Genomic DNA, 13726 nt, shown 5'->3' on the forward strand with positions numbered 1-13726 from the left:
GCATTTCACATTGGAACAGCTCATTCACCTTCCTTGTCTTCTCTCCGCCCTCCCTCCTAGGTAGGTTAAAGAGCTGCACCTGAGCCAGCCACTGATTGATGCAGCACCATAGTCAAATAGTGGAGTGGAGTAGGGGAACAGCAAACAGCCATTAAAGCAGCCAGCCCGCCCGCCCGCCCGCCCGCCCGTCACAATGGACCTACCTGTGTACACTAGATGGATGTGATGGAATGTACTGTGGTCCCTACATTTCAAGAAGAAGTAAGAATTGCAGTTGCAACAAACCCTTGCTTGCCTACAAAGAGAGCAGCAATTTGGATTTGTTACTATGTTACCTGGAAGAATAACAAACTGTGCAAGGATGGAGGTTGTAGGAGCAAGGAGAACAAGTTGTCTGTAAAGTTGGTGGATGCCTATTTTCCATTTTGCAGTCCCTTGTCTCCCTCTTGTGGCCTCCTGGAGGCAACTAGCTGTGCAAAAAAAAGACAGCCTGGGGGCCGGCTGTTGCAGTGTTGCCCTCTCAGGCAACACTGAGTGACTGACTGAGCCGCACCGTCTTATATAAAGTTCACACGGAACTTTGCACGTGTCATAGTGGAGACCTCAGGAGCCAGAGCCAGCTTTCTGACATCATAATGGGGCCTCAGAGATAAAAGCCTGGGCCCAGGCAGTGTTGGTCAGTGCTGCTCAGCAGGCAGCACTGGACTGGATTAAAGCTGATACAAGGTGTGAAAGGAGAAGGGGTGGCAGTGGGCATGCACTTACTGCTGCTGCTGCTGCCAGTGTTTGCACGGCAGGAGGGCATTTGGGCGTTGCCAGGAAGGCGTTTTTATGTCGATTCCTCCTCTTTCAGCACTGCATTGTGGTGCAAGCAAAAGAAGCAAAACGCGCGGCCCGTTCGGGTTATCGCTTCTCGGCCTTTTGGCTAAGATCAAGTGTAGTATCTGTTCTTATCAGTTTAATATCTGATACGTCCCCTATCTGGGGACCATATATTAAATGGATTTTTAGAACAGGGAGATGGAAATAGAGCTTGCTCTGTCCACTCCACGCATTGACCTGGTATTGCAGTATTTCCAGGACCGGTGCACCCTTTCCTTATGTGTTTACTAAAATCAGATTCCAAAAGTGCTTTTTGTGTTTGCCATTGTTTTTGTCTTTCGGATGGGATCTCCCCTTTTAATCCCATTATTTCAACACCTGTTGGACAATGCATTTGTACAGTCATGTGTGATAATGAGCTAATTTATTAAATGCAATTAATTAATACATTGCCACCTCTTGTTTTGTGTCGTCTGTGTTTCTGTGTTTCCGGCATTTCACATTGGAACAGCTCATTCACCTTCCTTGTCTTCTCTCCGCCCTCCCTCCTAGGTAGGTTAAAGAGCTGCACCTGAGCCAGCCACTGATTGATGCAGCACCATAGTCAAATAGTGGAGTGGAGTAGGGGAACAGCAAACAGCCATTAAAGCAGCCAGCCCGCCCGCCCGCCCGTCACAATGGACCTACCTGTGTACACTAGATGGATGTGATGGAATGTACTGTGGTCCCTACATTTCAAGAAGAAGTAAGAATTGCAGTTGCAACAAACCCTTGCTTGCCTACAAAGAGAGCAGCAATTTGGATTTGTTACTATGTTACCTGGAAGAATAACAAACTGTGCAAGGATGGAGGTTGTAGGAGCAAGGAGAACAAGTTGTCTGTAAAGTTGGTGGATGCCTATTTTCCATTTTGCAGTCCCTTGTCTCCCTCTTGTGGCCTCCTGGAGGCAACTAGCTGTGCAAAAAAAAGACAGCCTGGGGGCCGGCTGTTGCAGTGTTGCCCTCTCAGGCAACACTGAGTGACTGACTGAGCTGCACCGTCTTATATAAAGTTCAGACGGAACTTTGCACGTGTCATAGTGGAGACCTCAGGAGCCAGAGCCAGCTTTCTGACATCATAATGGGGCCTCAGAGATAAAAGCCTGGGCCCAGGCAGTGTTGGTCAGTGCTGCTCAGCAGGCAGCACTGGACTGGATTAAAGCTGATACAAGGTGTGAAAGGAGAAGGGGTGGCAGTGGGCATGCACTTACTGCTGCTGCTGCTGCTGCTGCCAGTGTTTGCACGGCAGGAGGGCATTTGGGCGTTGCCAGGAAGGCGTTTTTATGTCGATTCCTCCTCTTTCAGCACTGCATTGTGGTGCAAGCAAAAGAAGCAAAACGCGCGGCCCGTTCGGGTTATCGCTTCTCGGCCTTTTGGCTAAGATCAAGTGTAGTATCTGTTCTTATCAGTTTAATATCTGATACGTCCCCTATCTGGGGACCATATATTAAATGGATTTTTAGAACAGGGAGATGGAAATAGAGCTTGCTCTGTCCACTCCACGCATTGACCTGGTATTGCAGTATTTCCAGGACCGGTGCACCCTTTCCTTATGTGTTTACTAAAATCAGATTCCAAAAGTGCTTTTTGTGTTTGCCATTGTTTTTGTCTTTCGGATGGGATCTCCCCTTTTAATCCCATTATTTCAACACCTGTTGGACAATGCATTTGTACAGTCATGTGTGATAATGAGCTAATTTATTAAATGCAATTAATTAATACATTGCCACCTCTTGTTTTGTGTCGTCTGTGTTTCTGTGTTTCCGGCATTTCACATTGGAACAGCTCATTCACCTTCCTTGTCTTCTCTCCGCCCTCCCTCCTAGGTAGGTTAAAGAGCTGCACCTGAGCCAGCCACTGATTGATGCAGCACCATAGTCAAATAGTGGAGTGGAGTAGGGGAACAGCAAACAGCCATTAAAGCAGCCAGCCCGCCCGCCCGCCCGCCCGTCACAATGGACCTACCTGTGTACACTAGATGGATGTGATGGAATGTACTGTGGTCCCTACATTTCAAGAAGAAGTAAGAATTGCAGTTGCAACAAACCCTTGCTTGCCTACAAAGAGAGCAGCAATTTGGATTTGTTACTATGTTACCTGGAAGAATAACAAACTGTGCAAGGATGGAGGTTGTAGGAGCAAGGAGAACAAGTTGTCTGTAAAGTTGGTGGATGCCTATTTTCCATTTTGCAGTCCCTTGTCTCCCTCTTGTGGCCTCCTGGAGGCAACTAGCTGTGCAAAAAAAAGACAGCCTGGGGGCCGGCTGTTGCAGTGTTGCCCTCTCAGGCAACACTGAGTGACTGACTGAGCCGCACCGTCTTATATAAAGTTCAGACGGAACTTTGCACGTGTCATAGTGGAGACCTCAGGAGCCAGAGCCAGCTTTCTGACATCATAATGGGGCCTCAGAGATAAAAGCCTGGGCCCAGGCAGTGTTGGTCAGTGCTGCTCAGCAGGCAGCACTGGACTGGATTAAAGCTGATACAAGGTGTGAAAGGAGAAGGGGTGGCAGTGGGCATGCACTTACTGCTGCTGCTGCTGCTGCTGCTGCCAGTGTTTGCACGGCAGGAGGGCATTTGGGCGTTGCCAGGAAGGCGTTTTTATGTCGATTCCTCCTCTTTCAGCACTGCATTGTGGTGCAAGCAAAAGAAGCAAAACGCGCGGCACGTTCGGGTTATCGCTTCTCGGCCTTTTGGCTAAGATCAAGTGTAGTATCTGTTCTTATCAGTTTAATATCTGATACGTCCCCTATCTGGGGACCATATATTAAATGGATTTTTAGAACAGGGAGATGGAAATAGAGCTTGCTCTGTCCACTCCACGCATTGACCTGGTATTGCAGTATTTCCAGGACCGGTGCACCCTTTCCTTATGTGTTTACTAAAATCAGATTCCAAAAGTGCTTTTTGTGTTTGCCATTGTTTTTGTCTTTCGGATGGGATCTCCCCTTTTAATCCCATTATTTCAACACCTGTTGGACAATGCATTTGTACAGTCATGTGTGATAATGAGCTAATTTATTAAATGCAATTAATTAATACATTGCCACCTCTTGTTTTGTGTCGTCTGTGTTTCTGTGTTTCCGGCATTTCACATTGGAACAGCTCATTCACCTTCCTTGTCTTCTCTCCGCCCTCCCTCCTAGGTAGGTTAAAGAGCTGCACCTGAGCCAGCCACTGATTGATGCAGCACCATAGTCAAATAGTGGAGTGGAGTAGGGGAACAGCAAACAGCCATTAAAGCAGCCAGCCCGCCCGCCCGCCCGTCACAATGGACCTACCTGTGTACACTAGATGGATGTGATGGAATGTACTGTGGTCCCTACATTTCAAGAAGAAGTAAGAATTGCAGTTGCAACAAACCCTTGCTTGCCTACAAAGAGAGCAGCAATTTGGATTTGTTACTATGTTACCTGGAAGAATAACAAACTGTGCAAGGATGGAGGTTGTAGGAGCAAGGAGAACAAGTTGTCTGTAAAGTTGGTGGATGCCTATTTTCCATTTTGCAGTCCCTTGTCTCCCTCTTGTGGCCTCCTGGAGGCAACTAGCTGTGCAAAAAAAAGACAGCCTGGGGGCCGGCTGTTGCAGTGTTGCCCTCTCAGGCAACACTGAGTGACTGACTGAGCTGCACCGTCTTATATAAAGTTCAGACGGAACTTTGCACGTGTCATAGTGGAGACCTCAGGAGCCAGAGCCAGCTTTCTGACATCATAATGGGGCCTCAGAGATAAAAGCCTGGGCCCAGGCAGTGTTGGTCAGTGCTGCTCAGCAGGCAGCACTGGACTGGATTAAAGCTGATACAAGGTGTGAAAGGAGAAGGGGTGGCAGTGGGCATGCACTTACTGCTGCTGCTGCTGCTGCTGCCAGTGTTTGCACGGCAGGAGGGCATTTGGGCGTTGCCAGGAAGGCGTTTTTATGTCGATTCCTCCTCTTTCAGCACTGCATTGTGGTGCAAGCAAAAGAAGCAAAACGCGCGGCACGTTCGGGTTATCGCTTCTCGGCCTTTTGGCTAAGATCAAGTGTAGTATCTGTTCTTATCAGTTTAATATCTGATACGTCCCCTATCTGGGGACCATATATTAAATGGATTTTTAGAACAGGGAGATGGAAATAGAGCTTGCTCTGTCCACTCCACGCATTGACCTGGTATTGCAGTATTTCCAGGACCGGTGCACCCTTTCCTTATGTGTTTACTAAAATCAGATTCCAAAAGTGCTTTTTGTGTTTGCCATTGTTTTTGTCTTTCGGATGGGATCTCCCCTTTTAATCCCATTATTTCAACACCTGTTGGACAATGCATTTGTACAGTCATGTGTGATAATGAGCTAATTTATTAAATGCAATTAATTAATACATTGCCACCTCTTGTTTTGTGTCGTCTGTGTTTCTGTGTTTCCGGCATTTCACATTGGAACAGCTCATTCACCTTCCTTGTCTTCTCTCCGCCCTCCCTCCTAGGTAGGTTAAAGAGCTGCACCTGAGCCAGCCACTGATTGATGCAGCACCATAGTCAAATAGTGGAGTGGAGTAGGGGAACAGCAAACAGCCATTAAAGCAGCCAGCCCGCCCGCCCGCCCGTCACAATGGACCTACCTGTGTACACTAGATGGATGTGATGGAATGTACTGTGGTCCCTACATTTCAAGAAGAAGTAAGAATTGCAGTTGCAACAAACCCTTGCTTGCCTACAAAGAGAGCAGCAATTTGGATTTGTTACTATGTTACCTGGAAGAATAACAAACTGTGCAAGGATGGAGGTTGTAGGAGCAAGGAGAACAAGTTGTCTGTAAAGTTGGTGGATGCCTATTTTCCATTTTGCAGTCCCTTGTCTCCCTCTTGTGGCCTCCTGGAGGCAACTAGCTGTGCAAAAAAAAGACAGCCTGGGGGCCGGCTGTTGCAGTGTTGCCCTCTCAGGCAACACTGAGTGACTGACTGAGCCGCACCGTCTTATATAAAGTTCAGACGGAACTTTGCACGTGTCATAGTGGAGACCTCAGGAGCCAGAGCCAGCTTTCTGACATCATAATGGGGCCTCAGAGATAAAAGCCTGGGCCCAGGCAGTGTTGGTCAGTGCTGCTCAGCAGGCAGCACTGGACTGGATTAAAGCTGATACAAGGTGTGAAAGGAGAAGGGGTGGCAGTGGGCATGCACTTACTGCTGCTGCTGCTGCTGCTGCTGCCAGTGTTTGCACGGCAGGAGGGCATTTGGGCGTTGCCAGGAAGGCGTTTTTATGTCGATTCCTCCTCTTTCAGCACTGCATTGTGGTGCAAGCAAAAGAAGCAAAACGCGCGGCACGTTCGGGTTATCGCTTCTCGGCCTTTTGGCTAAGATCAAGTGTAGTATCTGTTCTTATCAGTTTAATATCTGATACGTCCCCTATCTGGGGACCATATATTAAATGGATTTTTAGAACAGGGAGATGGAAATAGAGCTTGCTCTGTCCACTCCACGCATTGACCTGGTATTGCAGTATTTCCAGGACCGGTGCACCCTTTCCTTATGTGTTTACTAAAATCAGATTCCAAAAGTGCTTTTTGTGTTTGCCATTGTTTTTGTCTTTCGGATGGGATCTCCCCTTTTAATCCCATTATTTCAACACCTGTTGGACAATGCATTTGTACAGTCATGTGTGATAATGAGCTAATTTATTAAATGCAATTAATTAATACATTGCCACCTCTTGTTTTGTGTCGTCTGTGTTTCTGTGTTTCCGGCATTTCACATTGGAACAGCTCATTCACCTTCCTTGTCTTCTCTCCGCCCTCCCTCCTAGGTAGGTTAAAGAGCTGCACCTGAGCCAGCCACTGATTGATGCAGCACCATAGTCAAATAGTGGAGTGGAGTAGGGGAACAGCAAACAGCCATTAAAGCCGCCCGCCCGCCCGTCACAATGGACCTACCTGTGTACACTAGATGGATGTGATGGAATGTACTGTGGTCCCTACATTTCAAGAAGAAGTAAGAATTGCAGTTGCAACAAACCCTTGCTTGCCTACAAAGAGAGCAGCAATTTGGATTTGTTACTATGTTACCTGGAAGAATAACAAACTGTGCAAGGATGGAGGTTGTAGGAGCAAGGAGAACAAGTTGTCTGTAAAGTTGGTGGATGCCTATTTTCCATTTTGCAGTCCCTTGTCTCCCTCTTGTGGCCTCTTGGAGGCAACTAGCTGTGCAAAAAAAAGACAGCCTGGGGGCCGGCTGTTGCAGTGTTGCCCTCTCAGGCAACACTGAGTGACTGACTGAGCAGCACCGTCTTATATAAAGTTCAGACGGAACTATGCACGTGTCATAGTGGAGACCTCAGGAGCCAGAGCCAGCTTTCTGACATCATAATGGGGCCTCAGAGATAAAAGCCTGGGCCCAGGCAGTGTTGGTCAGTGCTGCTCAGCAGGCAGCACTGGACTGGATTAAAGCTGATACAAGGTGTGAAAGGAGAAGGGGTGGCAGTGGGCATGCACTTACTGCTGCTGCTGCTGCTGCTGCTGCTGCTGCTGCTGCCAGTGTTTGCACGGCAGGAGGGCATTTGGGCGTTGCCAGGAAGGCGTTTTTATGTCGATTCCTCCTCTTTCAGCACTGCATTGTGGTGCAAGCAAAAGAAGCAAAACGCGCGGCACGTTCGGGTTATCGCTTCTCGGCCTTTTGGCTAAGATCAAGTGTAGTATCTGTTCTTATCAGTTTAATATCTGATACGTCCCCTATCTGGGGACCATATATTAAATGGATTTTTAGAACAGGGAGATGGAAATAGAGCTTGCTCTGTCCACTCCACGCATTGACCTGGTATTGCAGTATTTCCAGGACCGGTGCACCCTTTCCTTATGTGTTTACTAAAATCAGATTCCAAAAGTGCTTTTTGTGTTTGCCATTGTTTTTGTCTTTCGGATGGGATCTCCCCTTTTAATCCCATTATTTCAACACCTGTTGGACAATGCATTTGTACAGTCATGTGTGATAATGAGCTAATTTATTAAATGCAATTAATTAATACATTGCCACCTCTTGTTTTGTGTCGTCTGTGTTTCTGTGTTTCCGGCATTTCACATTGGAACAGCTCATTCACCTTCCTTGTCTTCTCTCCGCCCTCCCTCCTAGGTAGGTTAAAGAGCTGCACCTGAGCCAGCCACTGATTGATGCAGCACCATAGTCAAATAGTGGAGTGGAGTAGGGGAACAGCAAACAGCCATTAAAGCAGCCAGCCCGCCCGCCCGCCCGCCCGCCCGTCACAATGGACCTACCTGTGTACACTAGATGGATGTGATGGAATGTACTGTGGTCCCTACATTTCAAGAAGAAGTAAGAATTGCAGTTGCAACAAACCCTTGCTTGCCTACAAAGAGAGCAGCAATTTGGATTTGTTACTATGTTACCTGGAAGAATAACAAACTGTGCAAGGATGGAGGTTGTAGGAGCAAGGAGAACAAGTTGTCTGTAAAGTTGGTGGATGCCTATTTTCCATTTTGCAGTCCCTTGTCTCCCTCTTGTGGCCTCCTGGAGGCAACTAGCTGTGCAAAAAAAAGACAGCCTGGGGGCCGGCTGTTGCAGTGTTGCCCTCTCAGGCAACACTGAGTGACTGACTGAGCCGCACCATCTTATATAAAGTTCAGACGGAACTTTGCACGTGTCATAGTGGAGACCTCAGGAGCCAGAGCCTGCTTTCTGACATCATAATGGGGCCTCAGAGAGAAAAGCCTGGGCCCAGGCAGTGTTGGTCAGTGCTGCTCAGCAGGCAGCACTGGACTGGATTAAAGCTGATACAAGGTGTGAAAGGAGAAGGGGTGGCAGTGGGCATGCACTTACTGCTGCTGCTGCTGCTGCTGCTGCCAGTGTTTGCACGGCAGGAGGGCATTTGGGCGTTGCCAGGAAGGCGTTTTTATGTTGATTCCTCCTCTTTCAGCACTGCATTGTGGTGCAAGCAAAAGAAGCAAAACGCGCGGCACGTTCGGGTTATCGCTTCTCGGCCTTTTGGCTAAGATCAAGTGTAGTATCTGTTCTTATCAGTTTAATATCTGATACGTCCCCTATCTGGGGACCATATATTAAATGGATTTTTAGAACAGGGAGATGGAAATAGAGCTTGCTCTGTCCACTCCACGCATTGACCTGGTATTGCAGTATTTCCAGGACCGGTGCACCCTTTCCTTATGTGTTTACTAAAATCAGATTCCAAAAGTGCTTTTTGTGTTTGCCATTGTTTTTGTCTTTCGGATGGGATCTCCCCTTTTAATCCCATTATTTCAACACCTGTTGGACAATGCATTTGTACAGTCATGTGTGATAATGAGCTAATTTATTAAATGCAATTAATTAATACATTGCCACCTCTTGTTTTGTGTCGTCTGTGTTTCTGTGTTTCCGGCATTTCACATTGGAACAGCTCATTCACCTTCCTTGTCTTCTCTCCGCCCTCCCTCCTAGGTAGGTTAAAGAGCTGCACCTGAGCCAGCCACTGATTGATGCAGCACCATAGTCAAATAGTGGAGTGGAGTAGGGGAACAGCAAACAGCCATTAAAGCCGCCCGCCCGCCCGTCACAATGGACCTACCTGTGTACACTAGATGGATGTGATGGAATGTACTGTGGTCCCTACATTTCAAGAAGAAGTAAGAATTGCAGTTGCAACAAATCCTTGCTTGCCTACAAAGAGAGCAGCAATTTGGATTTGTTACTATGTTACCTGGAAGAATAACAAACTGTGCAAGGATGGAGGTTGTAGGAGCAAGGAGAACAAGTTGTCTGTAAAGTTGGTGGATGCCTATTTTCCATTTTGCAGTCCCTTGTCTCCCTCTTGTGGCCTCCTGGAGGCAACAAGCTGTGCAAAAAAAAGACAGCCTGGGGGCCGGCTGTTGCAGTGTTGCCCTCTCAGGCAACACTGAGTGACTGACTGAGCCGCACCGTCTTATATAAAGTTCAGACGGAACTTTGCACGTGTCATAGTGGAGACCTCAGGAGCCAGAGCCAGCTTTCTGACATCATAATGGGGCCTCAGAGATAAAAGCCTGGGCCCAGGCAGTGTTGGTCAGTGCTGCTCAGCAGGCAGCACTGGACTGGATTAAAGCTGATACAAGGTGTGAAAGGAGAAGGGGTGGCAGTGGGCATGCACTTACTGCTGCTGCTGCTGCTGCTGCCAGTGTTTGCACGGCAGGAGGGCATTTGGGCGTTGCCAGGAAGGCGTTTTTATGTCGATTCCTCCTCTTTCAGCACTGCATTGTGGTGCAAGCAAAAGAAGCAAAACGCGCGGCACGTTCGGGTTATCGCTTCTCGGCCTTTTGGCTAAGATCAAGTGTAGTATCTGTTCTTATCAGTTTAATATCTGATACGTCCCCTATCTGGGGACCATATATTAAATGGATTTTTAGAACAGGGAGATGGAAATAGAGCTTGCTCTGTCCACTCCACGCATTGACCTGGTATTGCAGTATTTCCAGGACCGGTGCACCCTTTCCTTATGTGTTTACTAAAATCAGATTCCAAAAGTGCTTTTTGTGTTTGCCATTGTTTTTGTCTTTCGGATGGGATCTCCCCTTTTAATCCCATTATTTCAACACCTGTTGGACAATGCATTTGTACAGTCATGTGTGATAATGAGCTAATTTATTAAATGCAATTAATTAATACATTGCCACCTCTTGTTTTGTGTCGTCTGTGTTTCTGTGTTTCCGGCATTTCACATTGGAACAGCTCATTCACCTTCCTTGTCTTCTCTCCGCCCTCCCTCCTAGGTAGGTTAAAGAGCTGCACCTGAGCCAGCCACTGATTGATGCAGCACCATAGTCAAATAGTGGAGTGGAGTAGGGGAACAGCAAACAGCCATTAAAGCAGCCAGCCCGCCCGCCCGCCCGTCACAATGTACCTACCTGTGTACACTAGATGGATGTGATGGAATGTACTGTGGTCCCTACATTTCAAGAAGAAGTAAGAATTGCAGTTGCAACAAACCCTTGCTTGCCTACAAAGAGAGCAGCAATTTGGATTTGTTACTATGTTACCTGGAAGAATAACAAACTGTGCAAGGATGGAGGTTGTAGGAGCAAGGAGAACAAGTTGTCTGTAAAGTTGGTGGATGCCTGTTTTCCATTTTGCAGTCCCTTGTCTCCCTCTTGTGGCCTCCTGGAGGCAACTAGCTGTGCAAAAAAAAGACAGCCTGGGGGCCGGCTGTTGCAGTGTTGCCCTCTCAGGCAACACTGAGTGACTGACTGAGCCGCACCGTCTTATATAAAGTTCAGACGGAACTTTGCACGTGTCATAGTGGAGACCTCAGGAGCCAGAGCCAGCTTTCTGACATCATAATGGGGCCTCAGAGATAAAAGCCTGGGCCCAGGCAGTGTTGGTCAGTGCTGCTCAGCAGGCAGCACTGGACTGGATTAAAGCTGATACAAGGTGTGAAAGGAGAAGGGGTGGCAGTGGGCATGCACTTACTGCTGCTGCTGCTGCTGCTGCTGCTGCTGCTGCTGCCAGTGTTTGCACGGCAGGAGGGCATTTGGGCGTTGCCAGGAAGGCATTTTTATGTCGATTCCTCCTCTTTCAGCACTGCATTGTGGTGCAAGCAAAAGAAGCAAAACGCGCGGCACGTTCGGGTTATCGCTTCTCGGCCTTTTGGCTAAGATCAAGTGTAGTATCTGTTCTTATCAGTTTAATATCTGATACGTCCCCTATCTGGGGACCATATATTAAATGGATTTTTAGAACAGGGAGATGGAAATAGAGCTTGCTCTGTCCACTCCACGCATTGACCTGGTATTGCAGTATTTCCAGGACCGGTGCACCCTTTCCTTATGTGTTTACTAAAATCAGATTCCAAAAGTGCTTTTTGTGTTTGCCATTGTTTTTGTCTTTCGGATGGGATCTCCCCTTTTAATCCCATTATTTCAACACCTGTTGGACAATGCATTTGTACAGTCATGTGTGATAATGAGCTAATTTACTAAATGCAATTAATTAATACATTGCCACCTCTTGTTTTGTGTCGTCTGTGTTTCTGTGTTTCCGGCATTTCACATTGGAACAGCTCATTCACCTTCCTTGTCTTCTCTCCGCCCTCCCTCCTAGGTAGGTTAAAGAGCTGCACCTGAGCCAGCCACTGATTGATGCAGCACCATAGTCAAATAGTGGAGTGGAGTAGGGGAACAGCAAACAGCCATTAAAGCAGCCAGCCCGCCCGCCCGCCCGCCCGTCACAATGTACCTACCTGTGTACACTAGATGGATGTGATGGAATGTACTGTGGTCCCTACATTTCAAGAAGAAGTAAGAATTGCAGTTGCAACAAACCCTTGCTTGCCTACAAAGAGAGCAGCAATTTGGATTTGTTACTATGTTACCTGGAAGAATAACAAACTGTGCAAGGATGGAGGTTGTAGGAGCAAGGAGAACAAGTTGTCTGTAAAGTTGGTGGATGCCTATTTTCCATTTTGCAGTCCCTTGTCTCCCTCTTGTGGCCTCCTGGAGGCAACTAGCTGTGCAAAAAAAAGACAGCCTGGGGGCCGGCTGTTGCAGTGTTGCCCTCTCAGGCAACACTGAGTGACTGACTGAGCCGCACCGTCTTATATAAAGTTCAGACGGAACTTTGCACGTGTCATAGTGGAGACCTCAGGAGCCAGAGCCAGCTTTCTGACATCATAATGGGGCCTCAGAGATAAAAGCCTGGGCCCAGGCAGTGTTGGTCAGTGCTGCTCAGCAGGCAGCGCTGGACTGGATTAAAGCTGATACAAGGTGTGAAAGGAGAAGGGGTGGCAGTGGGCATGCACTTACTGCTGCTGCTGCTGCTGCTGCTGCTGCTGCCAGTGTTTGCACGGCAGGAGGGCATTTGGGCGTTGCCAGGAAGGCATTTTTATGTCGATTCCTCCTCTTTCAGCACTGCATTGTGGTGCAAGCAAAAGAAGCAAAACGCGCGGCACGTTCGGGTTATCGCTTCTCGGCCTTTTGGCTAAGATCAAGTGTAGTATCTGTTCTTATCAGTTTAATATCTGATACGTCCCCTATCTGGGGACCATATATTAAATGGATTTTTAGAACAGGGAGATGGAAATAGAGCTTGCTCTGTCCACTCCACGCATTGACCTGATATTGCAGTATTTCCAGGACCTGTGCACCCTTTCCTTATGTGTTTACTAAAATCAGATTCCAAAAGTGCTTTTTGTGTTTGCCATTGTTTTTGTCTTTCGGATGGGATCTCCCCTTTTAATCCCATTATTTCAACACCTGTTGGACAATGCATTTGTACAGTCATGTGTGATAATGAGCTAATTTATTAAATGCAATTAATTAATACATTGCCACCTCTTGTTTTGTGTCGTCTGTGTTTCTGTGTTTCCGGCATTTCACATTGGAACAGCTCATTCACCTTCCTTGTCTTCTCTCCGCCCTCCCTCCTAGGTAGGTTAAAGAGCTGCACCTGAGCCAGCCACTGATTGATGCAGCACCATAGTCAAATAGTGGAGTGGAGTAGGGGAACAGCAAACAGCCATTAAAGCAGCCAGCCCGCCCGCCCGCCCGCCCGTCACAATGGACCTACCTGTGTACACTAGATGGATGTGATGGAATGTACTGTGGTCCCTACATTTCAAGAAGAAGTAAGAATTGCAGTTGCAACAAACCCTTGCTTGCCTACAAAGAGAGCAGCAATTTGGATTTGTTACTATGTTACCTGGAAGAATAACAAACTGTGCAAGGATGGAGGTTGTAGGAGCAAGGAGAACAAGTTGTCTGTAAAGTTGGTGGATGCCTATTTTCCATTTTGCAGTCCCTTGTCTCCCTCTTGTGGCCTCCTGGAGGCAACTAGCTGTGCAAAAAAAAGACAGCCTGGGGGCCGGCTGTTGCAGTGTTGCCCTCTCAGGCAACACTGAGTGACTGACTGAGCCGCACCGTCTTA

At 47.6% G+C, this 13726-nt stretch overlaps 10 non-coding genes across 10 annotated transcripts; all 10 read left to right on the forward strand.

Moving 5' to 3' along the window:
- The first annotated feature begins 905 nt into the window (after nucleotides 1-905).
- On the forward strand, nucleotides 906-1096 carry LOC142720452 (U2 spliceosomal RNA). Its single transcript, XR_012873239.1, has one exon. It is a non-coding gene; the product is annotated as a U2 spliceosomal RNA (small nuclear RNA).
- A 1121-nt stretch (nucleotides 1097-2217) lies between these two features.
- LOC142720453 (U2 spliceosomal RNA) lies at nucleotides 2218-2408 on the forward strand. The gene has a single exon (XR_012873240.1). It is a non-coding gene; the product is annotated as a U2 spliceosomal RNA (small nuclear RNA).
- A 1128-nt stretch (nucleotides 2409-3536) lies between these two features.
- LOC142720454 (U2 spliceosomal RNA) lies at nucleotides 3537-3727 on the forward strand. The gene has a single exon (XR_012873241.1). It is a non-coding gene; the product is annotated as a U2 spliceosomal RNA (small nuclear RNA).
- Nucleotides 3728-4848: 1121 nt separating this feature from the next.
- LOC142720455 (U2 spliceosomal RNA) lies at nucleotides 4849-5039 on the forward strand. The gene has a single exon (XR_012873242.1). It is a non-coding gene; the product is annotated as a U2 spliceosomal RNA (small nuclear RNA).
- Nucleotides 5040-6163: 1124 nt separating this feature from the next.
- On the forward strand, nucleotides 6164-6354 carry LOC142720456 (U2 spliceosomal RNA). The gene has a single exon (XR_012873243.1). It is a non-coding gene; the product is annotated as a U2 spliceosomal RNA (small nuclear RNA).
- Nucleotides 6355-7482: 1128 nt separating this feature from the next.
- Nucleotides 7483-7673, forward strand: LOC142720457 (U2 spliceosomal RNA). Its single transcript, XR_012873244.1, has one exon. It is a non-coding gene; the product is annotated as a U2 spliceosomal RNA (small nuclear RNA).
- A 1132-nt stretch (nucleotides 7674-8805) lies between these two features.
- LOC142720458 (U2 spliceosomal RNA) lies at nucleotides 8806-8996 on the forward strand. Its single transcript, XR_012873245.1, has one exon. It is a non-coding gene; the product is annotated as a U2 spliceosomal RNA (small nuclear RNA).
- Nucleotides 8997-10109: 1113 nt separating this feature from the next.
- LOC142720459 (U2 spliceosomal RNA) lies at nucleotides 10110-10300 on the forward strand. Its single transcript, XR_012873246.1, has one exon. It is a non-coding gene; the product is annotated as a U2 spliceosomal RNA (small nuclear RNA).
- A 1136-nt stretch (nucleotides 10301-11436) lies between these two features.
- On the forward strand, nucleotides 11437-11627 carry LOC142720460 (U2 spliceosomal RNA). Its single transcript, XR_012873247.1, has one exon. It is a non-coding gene; the product is annotated as a U2 spliceosomal RNA (small nuclear RNA).
- A 1134-nt stretch (nucleotides 11628-12761) lies between these two features.
- On the forward strand, nucleotides 12762-12952 carry LOC142720416 (U2 spliceosomal RNA). The gene has a single exon (XR_012873205.1). It is a non-coding gene; the product is annotated as a U2 spliceosomal RNA (small nuclear RNA).
- Nucleotides 12953-13726: the final 774 nt, after the last annotated feature.

The sequence above is a fragment of the Rhinoderma darwinii genome, unplaced genomic scaffold (genome assembly GCF_050947455.1).
Source record: "Rhinoderma darwinii isolate aRhiDar2 unplaced genomic scaffold, aRhiDar2.hap1 Scaffold_498, whole genome shotgun sequence".
In the NCBI taxonomy this organism is placed as follows: Eukaryota; Metazoa; Chordata; class Amphibia; order Anura; family Rhinodermatidae; genus Rhinoderma; species Rhinoderma darwinii.